Source organism: Pteropus medius, unplaced genomic scaffold (genome assembly GCF_902729225.1).
Source record: "Pteropus medius unplaced genomic scaffold, Ma_sr-lr_union100, whole genome shotgun sequence".
NCBI lineage: Eukaryota > Metazoa > Chordata > Mammalia > Chiroptera > Pteropodidae > Pteropus > Pteropus medius.
Window position 1 is genome coordinate 27,602,237 of NW_024351730.1, and position 12,241 is coordinate 27,614,477.

At 34.6% G+C, this 12,241-nt stretch overlaps 1 protein-coding gene and 1 pseudogene across 4 annotated transcripts in view; one reads left to right on the forward strand and one right to left on the reverse strand.

Moving 5' to 3' along the window:
• Window positions 1–12,241, forward strand: part of CFAP299 (cilia and flagella associated protein 299) — a 528,622-nt gene that overhangs the window by 44,799 nt on the left and 471,582 nt on the right. The gene's annotated exons all lie outside the window — the stretch shown is intronic.
• Window positions 11,020–11,138, reverse strand: LOC120588533 (uncharacterized; annotated as a pseudogene).

Below are 12,241 nucleotides of genomic sequence, written 5' to 3' on the forward strand. Positions count from 1 at the left end.
GAATGGACTTTAGAGAGTGAGTGAGTCAGTAGTTTTTATCCAATTCTCAAAGGCATCTTTTTACACAAAAACAAAACAAGAACTTCAAAAAACCCACGGTTCTAATTAGTCTTTTTTAAACTTCCGCTTTATCCTGGCATTTCAAAAAAATGTTGCTAAATATGAAAGGCTTTTGTGAAACTAAATTCTATATATAAATTAATTTTCAAGATTATAGTTGTCTGCAAAACTGCATGCCATAGAAACGGTCATTTAGTACAGTTTGGTAAAAGACCATTTATTAGAAAGACTTAGAGAAGTGAATGTCAAGGTTGGTTTTTCCTCCCATCTTAGTGAGATACAATACAAAAATGTAAAGTCAGCAGTCCTAAGGGCTAGTATGCAATGATGAAAGAGCATGTTATCGGTTCCGTAAATAATAAAAGAGAGTTAAAGAAACGCTGCCTTGTTTAAAGCTTGCTGGGGCTTGAGGAAACAGATAATGCAATGACTCTGGAATGACACTCTGATTCCACTGAATCTGTACTCATAACTATACACCATGATTCAGTGTTCTATAAAGTTGTTGATATTACATACCTGATGGGAAACAGGCCTCTTTAGTTTAGGAGATAGTTTTTCCACTTATTAATCTACAAAGCATTGTTTTTTTCTGGTGCTACTCAAATTGAAAAAAAAGAAAAAATCCTCAGCACAGCCATCCACAACATTGTCCTGAGCTGCATTTTTAACTGCATTCCCAAGACCTTAACACGCATATCTTAAGTTCTTTACAAATGAAATTACTTGCAAGGTCTTGAACTTTTCAACTTTCTCTTTTTCCTCATCCTGTTGTTTTTTCCTTCAATGGAATTAACTTACTCAATTATTTCTTCAGCTAGTTTTTATTGAGTAAGTATCCTGTGCCAGGACTGAGCACCATGGATCAAATGATGAGTCAGATATAGTCTTCAGGCAGCCAAACCTGCCCTGGCCATGTAAATCATGAAGTAGAATAAAGCGTTAGTAGATGATCAATATGTCCGTCTGGTATACATGTACAGTAGAAGTATCCAGGCAGAAAAAATAGATTCCTTTCATGAAAATATATATAAGATAGGCTTCATAGTCATTTCTGCAAAACTCAAACTGCCATCTATATGTAAAGAACAAGGTAAATATGCGCATATGCCAAAGTTTGGAAAGTATTTTTACTTATGTGCCCTTCTTGAAAACATTTATTTTAAGAAGCATTCTATATGGCAAACTAATATTTGACAAGAGAGCCAGGACTATCCAATGGAAAAAAGATAGTTTCTTCAATAAATGGTGCTGGAAAATTGGATATGCACATGTAAAAACTGAAACCGGACTCCTATTTTATACCACTCATAAAAATGAACTCAAATGGATTAAAGACTTAAATATAAGGCCCCAAATAATAAAACTCTTTGTAGAAAAGATAGGAAAAAAGTCTTCTTGAGATCTTGGCAATGACTTTTGAATATGACACTTAAAGCACAAGCAAAAAAATAAACAAGTGGGGCTATATCAAACTAAAGAGCCTTCTACAGAGCAAAAGAAATGATCGTCAAAATGAATAGGCAACCTACAGAATGGGAGAATATTTGCAAATCATATATCTAACAAGGGGTTAATATCAAAATTATATAAAGAACTCATATAACCTGATAGCAAAAAGCAAATAATCCAAATAAAAATTGGGCAAAGGACACTTTTGCCCAATAGTATAGTATAGAGATAGTATAGACACTTTTCCAAAGATGATCTATAAATAGCCAACAGTACATGACAAAGTTACTCAACATTACTAATCATTAGGGAGACGCAAATCAAAATCACAATGAGATATCACCTCATGCCTGTTAGGATGGCTATCATCAAAACGATAAGAGATAACAATTGTTGGCGAGGATGTGTAGAAAACGGGACCCTTGTGTACCATTTGTGGGATTGCAAATTGGTACAGCCATTATGAAAAACAGTATGACATTTCCTTAAAAAATTGAAAATAGAACTACTATATGATCTAGCAATTCTACTTCTGGGAATATGTCCAAAGGAAACAAAAACACTATGCTGAAGAGATATATATGTCTCCCCATGTTCACTGCAGCATTATTTACAATAGTCAAGATGGAGAAACAACCTAAGTGTATATTGACAGATGAATGGCTAAAGAACAGGTATATTGTCAGGAAGAGCGAAAAAGTTTCCCCACATCCTTCTTAAGTTTTTATAGCTGGACTAATAATAAAATTGACATGAGATTAGATTAACAGAAGAAAAATCAATTTAATATGTACATACAGGAGAATCATAAATAATGGTCAGAGAAATGAAAAACTAGCCAGCCAACATTTTATGCTTTCTAAACAAAGAAGCAATAATTTAGGAAGAATTGACGAGACAAAGAAAAAGTTAGTGCTCATTAGAAAGGAATCTAAGCAAGGTTTGTATATTTGTCAGTAAGAAATATTAACAAAATTTGGTTTTGAGTAGTAAGTTAAGAAAGAGATAGTAAGGTTTGTTTCCATAGGTGGCTCTTGGGCCCTGGATCTCTTAGTTCTAGTGATAAGGTGTCTCAAGATACCTTTCAGAGGGGAGATTTATTTCCTGCACTCACAGAGACAGGGAAAGTTAACGTGCCCTTCTTATACTAGCTGTTTGTCAAGTAACTTTACTTTAAATAATAGTATGCCACTGTGGGACACTTTGGGGTGGACTGCCCTGGGCCCTGACAATATACAGTGGAATATTATTGAGCCATAGAAAAGAAGGAAATCCTGCATTCATGGATGGCACCAGGGATGAAGAAGCTTCCTAAGGAATGAAGGATTCAGCATGAAAGAGCTGGTATTAGGGAAGTGCAGAGGCAACAAGGTCTATAATTATTTCAATAGGAACAATTTCCAAAGAGCTAATATATTTTGAGTAATAGTAGTGTTGGTATCTTTTCCTTGCTGAATGAGATAGAAAATTAACCAAGAATAACACACTTGACAAAGAAAATGAAGAGATAATTTCTGGACCTGTTCAAGAAGAGATGTTACCTGGACATTAGAATGAATCATCACATGTACTCATTGGACAATAAAAAAATACTTAAGTACCTCTTCTCTAACTATTATACAAATTGTCATCAATCACTAGACATAATATAGGCTTGTGAGTTTTTTTTAACTACATTATTTAATCAAAGTGTTGATACAGTCAGGGGCCTTGCATATTCCAGGGATAGCCCAGTGAGAATCAGCATTTTGTCCATGGATTGCCCAAGAGGAATGGTGCCATCTGTTCCTAGAGACTGTTCAGCTCCCATCTGCTTGTGGGGAACAATATCCCTTTAATGGTCTGAGGACTTCAAGCTACTTAAAACATTGTTTGGCCATGGGCACCTAAAGAGGCGGTAGGAGTATGGGAAGTAATGTCCTCCCTTCCACTGTGTAGAAAGAAGTAAACAAAATCAAACCAGCTGAAAATCTCTGCTAGGTCTGGGACACCCTTGTTTCAACAGTCATAGTCACATAACAATGTGAAAGGGTTTTGAGAAACTTCAAAGTAAACTAAATTCTATAATAAAGTCCACATAGAATATGACATTAAATTTAGTAGGTAAAAGAGGTCAACAGGAAGGTAGGGTTATGTTGTAAAAAGGAATTTTATTTTAACTTGTTTTTAAGAATTTAGATTTCATAAAAAATTGTGTGAGAATAGTATTATATGTGTATGTGTGCACATGTGTTCTAAGTATCTTTTAGAGATAAGTTTTTAGAGATATGGGTTTTTCTTTAAAATACTTGAGAGGTGGCAAAGAATGAGAGATGATAGATAAAATGATTGACAAAAACAATAATTGTGGAATCTAGGTGATGGGTGCTTGAGGGACTTAATGTACTACTCTCTTTGTATGTTTAAATTTCTAAATTAAAAAAAGAGAAAAGATTCAAACAAGTCCATTGACAGAATAATGTCAGGCATAGGAAAGATGCTGTGCAGGTCTTCGCTACATCAATGTACCTCTCTTTTCTTCTTTGAATTCTTATAAGCACTTTGCATTACTCTGGGTAGCCAGTGTATAATACGCTTTGTAATAGTAATTGGATTGTAAGCTGTACTTAGTCTATGTATTAGTCATTTTTTTTATGTCCTACAAGGCGTAGCCCATAATTCCTCACATGATTTTTTTCCATACTGTATATCCAGCACATATGGTATCCTCTCAATAAATATTTGTTGAATGAATAGTAGATGTTTAATACATACCTGCCGAATTAAAGGGATAACTATATAACAAGTGACGTTGTGGATTGAAAAATAATATTGACTATGTGTTTCATCACCAAAAAGGATTTATTTGGGAAAAAAGAAAGGTTGCAACCCAGTGCATGCAGACATGACAAGCCACATTCACACTCTGGCCTGCATGCCAAGATTGAGGAGTATTTATAGAAGGGAAAAGGAAATTAAGGGAAGGGGAAGTTAGAACCATAGAGTTTTATTGTAAACATAGAATTCTTCCTGTAGCGTTCTGGTGTGTAGAGTTCTCTGCATTATGTAGAGTACGAGAACTTCTGTAATCCTTAGCTCCTCTCCTGGACTCTCCTGGCTGATTATTTAAAGTTCCAGTTAGTCTTTATCAATATGGAATAAATTTTCAGCTCTTGCTCCTGGTAACTATTTCTTCATTGGGGAATGATAAAAATATTTTCCCCTTATAATCTCATTTCTGAGAACACAGGTGTCTTTTGGGATACCTTTGCTAAATTAAGGATTTTTCTCACCCCTTCCTTTCCTTGGGGAAGAACTGTTTCAGGCCTTTGGGAAGATAATGTTTAGTGTTATGCCTTGTTCCATTATCTGTTCCTAGGTCTTTCATTTAGAATCTTTGTAAACACAGGTGTATAAATAGAATTGTTTTCAATGAAAGGGAACCTTACCCTAGTGAGCCTCTGAGCAGTGTGTTCTGCACCTGCAGAAATAAAATTTGAAAGAGATAATGTACTGAATTTTAATCACATTTTGCCTTGTTACATATTCACTGTTTGGAAACATATCCTTTATTGTGGACTTGTTAGTACAAGGGTGGTGCTGCCAATTAAGCTGCTGAATGGCCTGGGAAGTGATTTGACTTTGGGGAATGATTATAGTGTTGTGTAAAAATAGCAGATTCTTAGGTTAAAGTAAAAAAGTTTGGTAAACAAACTTGCTGAAAGCTGATGTCATTAGAAATACTCTGTGTGTGTGTGTGTGTGTGTGTGTGTGTGTGTGTGTGTGTGTGTGTAAATTTATAAAGTTGGATTTTTGTCCAAAAACACAGGAAGGGATCATTTAGTCAACAGCTTTGTATATTAAAATTTTTATAACATCAATTTATTTAATCAGATTGACCAGTGAAGGGGACTAGAATTTGCCACCCTCAAAATATGCCTCTTTGGCATAAGGATTATCTCGAGCTGGTTATTTTTTAAGAACCAGCAGGGGCAGGATAAAGCTCTCAGAAAACCTACCAGAAGGTACTCTTTCCTAAGGGACATTTACATTTATAGGGGAAATCTCCATTTGTAAAGGTGTCTCCCTCTCTATACTAGGAAGAGGAGAAGGAGGATTAAAATCAAGAAACTGATATCAGTAGAGAAGGCAATGACCTAAGTCTGCACAACAACCTTATCTTTGTATACTGTGCTTTGTTTGGTAACTTCCCAAAACTTACTCTCTACCTCTGACATCTTTTATTTTTAGCTGGAAATGATATTTGATGTGGTGTCTTGGGCCATTTCCCGGAGTTCCTCAGTTTCCCTGCATCTCCTCCTCATATATAGGAGTATACATGATATTAAACTTACGTTTGCTTTTCTTCTGTTAATCTGTCTTTTATGACTGGGGGCTCTCAGCCAAGAATCTAGAAAGGTTGAAGGAAAATCATTCTTCCTCCCCTACAGCACCAAAGACAGTTTAACAGAGTTCCTAGAGCTTTTCTTTTCCTTTTTTATTTGCCTTTTTAGAAACGTTATTCTGACATTTAACATATTGACTGTTTCCACAATTATTTTTCTGAACATATTCAATGCTTACCTAATAAAGATTATTAGTTGTTTTTAAAAGGAAATTATATATATATAAAAAAAGACGTTAATCTTATTAGCCATTATTTTTACCTTTTTTTTTTTTTTCAAATCATGACCATTATGTTTTGTTATGATTTTTGGAAGGCTCTAGGTGTTTTCTTCATATTAGGATATGGAGTTTCCTAAAAGGTGGAGAATATAGAAAGATGAAAGAATGAACACCTGCTGTTCTTCATCTTCATAGGAAAAAACAGTTAATCTAAAATCTAGAATACATAAATTCAGTTTGCATATATGTTAAAATTTTTAGAGATTCAGCATAGCATCGTGTGAGATTTCCCAAATTTACCTGTTCATAAGAATCTTCTGGGAGGGCCCCTTGTTAAAGTAGATTTTTTGGTCCCCGAGGCCTGCTGAGTCAAAATCTGTTACAGAACAGAGTCCATCCAGCACTAGCAGAGCCAAACAATAAACACCGAGAATTGCATGGAGAAATATTGGCAGTTACGAATGGCGTCATCCAGGAGATCGGGAAGCTAATGCTCAAAGGCCCCGAATCCCTGATGGCGTATAGGTAGGTTACAGATTTTATAGGGCAAAGTCACAAGATACTGTGGGTTAGGGGTTTGGGTTGTCTTGGAAGCTGATTGGTCGGAGGTGAGGCGTAAGGGTAATGAATTATTTCTTCAGGTCTTGAAGACCGTTCTGAGGTCTATTTCAGTGTCCCTCTGTCCAGTGTCATGGGAAAGTAGCTGGGGGCTGTCTTACCACCTTAGGCCTCAGGAACTGAAATATAACAGGTTAAGATGTTATCTTCAGTCTGCCGGAGGTCTGGATTGTCAGGTATCAGGGCTACTGTCTTCTACTGCCTTGGGGTTGCTGTTTATCTAGGATAAAGGCTATAGGTCTCTGAGGGTGTGTGTGTGTGTGTGTGTGTGTGTGTAGAGAGAGAGAGAGAGAGAGAGAGAGAGAGAGAGAGAGAGAGGGGAGAGAGAGAAATGATTTCTAGAGCTAAGATTTAAGACTAAACTTAATCAAAGTCATAAGGACCCTCAGTTTCAAATCTCTAGGGGAACAGACCTGGAGTGTTTACTAAACATGAAAACAATGAGTAGTGGCTAAGAATAGGTGTTTGGGCCTAGAATATCTGAGTTAGAAGCTTGATTTCACTTTTTCTTAACAGGATATCCATGGGGGAAGGTATTAATAGCTCTAAACTCAGTTTTCTCATATATAAATTGGGGGCAATGGCAATGTGTGTTAAGAGAGTTGCTGTATGGATTAGATGAGACGGTAAACTATGTTAGCTAGCATAAGTGTTATTAAACATAATTTTTCCTTGGTGAAATAGAAGCTTTCAAGATATATGGATTGAGTAGAAACTGTCCCAGCACCACCACTTTTGCATTGCTGGAGTAGAAAAATTAGGAGCATCCAGCAGCTTAATCCCTTTGGAGTAATACAGATGTGTAGACTTTCCTTCAGTCCTTCATCCCACCACTTAAGGAGGAGCCATTGCCCGATTTAACTAGACATCGGATTAGCCAATCCTGCCCCCAGAATGCTGTATTTGCCTCCGAATCTACCTTTAACACGAGGCTCTTGCTGGAGAGCCCAAGGGCAAGTGAGGACTTCATCTAGTTTATGAAACTGGGTTTGTGCCTTCTCGCTATAAATGTTTATACATCTGGAAGAATTTATTGTGAAGCTAACTTTGTTTTTCACATATTTTGGTAGTGAGTTGTAGAGAAGGATGCTTTTAACACTCACCGGCCTTTAATCATTAGAGGCTACTAAGCAGGAAATATTGAGAAAAAAATGTGACCAGTTTTGAGTGACCATTATTAAAAGATAAACTGAGATATATTAAGATTTTTATTTGAGCAAAAATTGATTTGAATTCAGCAGTGCCAAAACAAAAGTGGTTAGGTTAGGAGCACTCTGCCGATAGGAGCCAAGGGAAAGACTAATATAGAGAAGGTGCAAGCAAAGAAAGGGAATTATTTGATAGGCTATAGCATAAAGCCTAGTTGGCTGTTCGTGATTGGTTGTCCTTAGCATTTTGATTTCATAACCCTGAGGCATTTACATGCTTAGGTTTTGATTTGCTTACTTAGACCACCCAGGCATTAGTACCATCTCAGTCTAATAGCTTCCTGTTTAATTAATTTAGCATCACATCAGTTTATTTCAATTCTCAAAGACCTTGCTAATTTAATCACAAATTTTAAAGCTTGAAGTTCAAAATCTTAGGGAGTTTAATCTTCATTTTTTAGTTATTGATTTCATAGTATGGTGTCCATTCTGATATGTCTGCTGTCATGACTCACTGGATTAAAAAATATTAGAATAGCACCCTTGCATTAGAAAATAAAAGATCAGCAAACTCTTGAACACATAATTTTTTTACTTTCTTTTTGTACCTCATTGAATTGCTGGAAGAAGACGGAAGATAAAATAAGCTAGAAGCATAGAATTGAACTCGATCTTTGGCAGAAGAGGTGATTGAGGCAAAATTCAGAGATAAGATCCAGAAAAAACTGAGACTGTTGATGGATCTGAATAGAAACTGAGGTTCATATTATTAATTCCACAGGCATCTCTTAATTTTCTGTTGATAGTAAGTCTATTAACATCCTTATTGTTCTTTACGTAACTGTTCTTGAATGAAAATTTTTATTTTAAGGAATTTATAGTTTCATTTGCAGTTGTAAGAAATGGTACAGAGATCCCATGTACCCTTTACCCAATCCCTCTCAATGGTAATATTTTACAAACATTTTAGAAGCTCAGCCATGATGTCGACATTGATGCAGTCAAGATGCAGAACATTTCCATCAACACAAGGGTCCTTCCCCAATGCTCTTTCACAGCTATACCCACTTCCTCTCACCACAACTCCCTCCTTAAAGACCCTTGGCAAGCACTAATATGCTCTTTAGTTCCACAATTTTATCATTTCAAGGATGTTATATAACTGGGTTAATACACTATGTAACCTTTGGTATTGGCGTTTTTTTTTCCCACTCAGCATAATTCTCTGGAGCTTCCCTGAGGTTACTGTGTGTCAGAAGTTGGTATATTTAGGCTACTTACATATAATATATTGATATGTATTGATATATTAAGGTGTATGTCTACTATTTTATTTTTTTGCTTTATGTTTTTTTCTCTCTGTGTATTTCTTAAACATGTTTTAGAATTTCATTTCGATTTATCTATATTGTTTGAGTGTCTTTTTGCATAGCATTTTTTAGTGATTGCTCTAGATATTATACATACATACATTTTCACAATCTACTGGTATAATTATTGTTTTTTAGTTTGAGTAAACACTTACCTACCTTTCCATTATTTTATTCTCCTTTGTTTATAAATAATTATCTTGACTATCTGCTCTATATACATTTAACCACATCAGACTGTGTTATTTTTGCTTCAACCATCAATCACCTAATAGCCGATTTACCTTTTCCTTGCTTTATTCTGGCTTAACTACAACTCAACCACCCCACTTATTACTTATAAAATACAAGTCAGAGATAAAGTGCTGTAGATGGAGCCACTTAGCTGAGCTCAGGAACTATAAAATAGCTCCGTCCTCAGGAGGGCTGGATATGGGAGTGGGGTCATGTTCAGTAGGGAGCAGGGCAGTATTTTAGTTCTTATTTTTTTCCCCCGTAAATTATCTTTCTCATTTTGTTTGGGTTATGAAATATAAGAAATTTGGCATTCTTATCCAAAGAAGTACAAAATGCATTTCAAAAACAAATATAACACTTTAAAAATTAGTTTCTGTTTTTCAATATCTTTACCCTTTCTTTAGGTTTCATGCTAATGTACATAGTGTTGCAAAAATGAGAGGAAATTACTTCCATGGGGGAAGAATTGTATAAAGGTGCCATTTTACAGGGCTGTTTCAGCCCCATAATATGTGGGCTAAATTTTCTACCTTTATGCGCTCAGCAGGGTCTCTTTCTGCAGGGCTCAAATTGCCTCACTGTTAAACTGTGATTCTACCCTGCCTTTCTGAATTCTCTCAGATAATTCAGAGATAACGCTTCTTATGAATTAGTATGCAAAATTATTTGTTTTGTTCTAAAGAAATTTTCTAAGAAATCTGCTCAGATATATTATTTTTCTTTTATTCTGATTATCTTGGTTTCTTTCAAGATGAATAAAATGTAGATTTATTTCCATTAAAAATTCAGTGTTAATAAAAGGAATTGTAGCTCTTACCACAGTCATCATAAGTAATTTCCAACAACATTTAAAAGTACTTTGGGGAAAGGGGGTCTTCATGGTCAAAAGAAGTTGAGAAAATGCTACATAATCTGTTTTTTTTTTGTATATTTATATAGTAACAACTCTCAAAAGTTACATAGTAAAGAAATACCTGCTTAACGTTGTTTAATCTAGCATTTAATGACATAATTTTATATAATTAAATAATTAAAGCTTATTTATATAATTTCTCTCCAGTATATTTTATTTTGCTTATCATCAATCAATAACAGTGTATTAATACCTATTAAAACCAATTTTAGCTTGGGAAATATAAAAGTAATTTATTTGGTGCCTACACTGTGTGCTATATTATACTATGCACTGATATAGTTAATCTTTCTTGGCCCTTTAAAGGTAAAACAAATCAGTAACTTTACTGTTTCTCTCCTCTATAGAAGTTTTCTTTTTTTTTTTTTTTTTTTTTTTTAGGCGAGGCAACCCTTGATTGACCTCACAGATTTCAAGGACCTTGTCAGCTTACAATCCCTTATTTTTTATTTTATTTTATTTTATTTTATTTTATTTTATTATTTTTTATTTTATTTTATTTTATTTTATTATTTTTTATTTTATTTTATTTTATTTTATTATTTTTTATTTTATTTTATTTTTATTATTTTTTATTTTATTTTATTTTATTTTATTTTTATTATTATTTTTTTTACTCCTATAGCACCTGGTCTTCCTAGGTGATCTCTCGTCCAAGTACTAGCCAGGCCCGACCCTGCTTAGCTTCCAAGATCAGACGGGATCGGGCTAGTTCAGGGTAGCAGGGCCGTAGACTAGGAAGTTTTCTTAACCTGCATCCCATAGACCTTTTCATGAACAGTCCCATAATTGGGTATGGAATTTTGTGTAAGATGTGCACATTTCTGTAGAAAGGTCTTATTGTTTTAAAATTAGATTTTCAAAGAGTTATGTGACCTCCCTAAAGGATTAAGACCCACTCTTCTGTAGGTGGTAGTTGCCACCATTTGATGTTGTTTTTCCTTTTCTAAATCAAGATGGTGCATTAAACAGAAATTTAGGTGTCTAAATAAGTTAGGAAGGTACATCATAATATATTGATGAAGGCATTTAGGACATTGATTTTTATTTCAACTACTTAGATTTTATGGAGTTTGTATAAAAGGGCTTGAGGAATCATGCTCTATTTTTTTTATATTTAATATGAGATTTGAACTTCATTTTTCATTATTGCTACAGATTCCTGATGTATTCATTGTTTTAAAATCTATTTGTTAATTCACAAATGGTTATTAAATAGCTACTATTTATCCTATGGCAGATACTATAAAAAAAGGAAGGACCGTCAGGTGATTTTAAGAGATAGCTGTTCATTTGAACTTTACGTTTCTCTGAAGATAATTAGTAATATTAATATGCCAGACAGGAAGCTGCAGCAGAAAATGTTGGCCCAATAAAAATAACAGAAATTGAAGAGATGTGTGTTTGTTAGTTTGTTGAGCAGCCCTATAACTAACTTACCACTGTTCTCATTACTTCTTCTTGTTTTTTTTTTTTTTTAATTTTATTTTATTCTCATTACTTCTGACTGCTATTCTGATGTTCCTTGGCTATATATTAAAGTTCTTCCCATTAATGACTATCCTTTTATTTTGAGTCTTAATTCTACAAAATTTCTACTTTTATTCTGCTACTACCCCTATCCAATCTCTTGTTGTAAGGAGTCTATTTTATATTGAAAACAAGCAAGGCCTATTATTTATCTGTATTCTATAAAGTGATGTGGGCATGCTTTAGGTCACAGGGTATAATTTTAATAATTTAAGTGATCTGCATGGGAATGTGGAATGGCTGGGGGTGCAGAATCTGAAACCTTGACCTTAGTAGCATCATATTTTAAACAGCTGAATTAATTACTC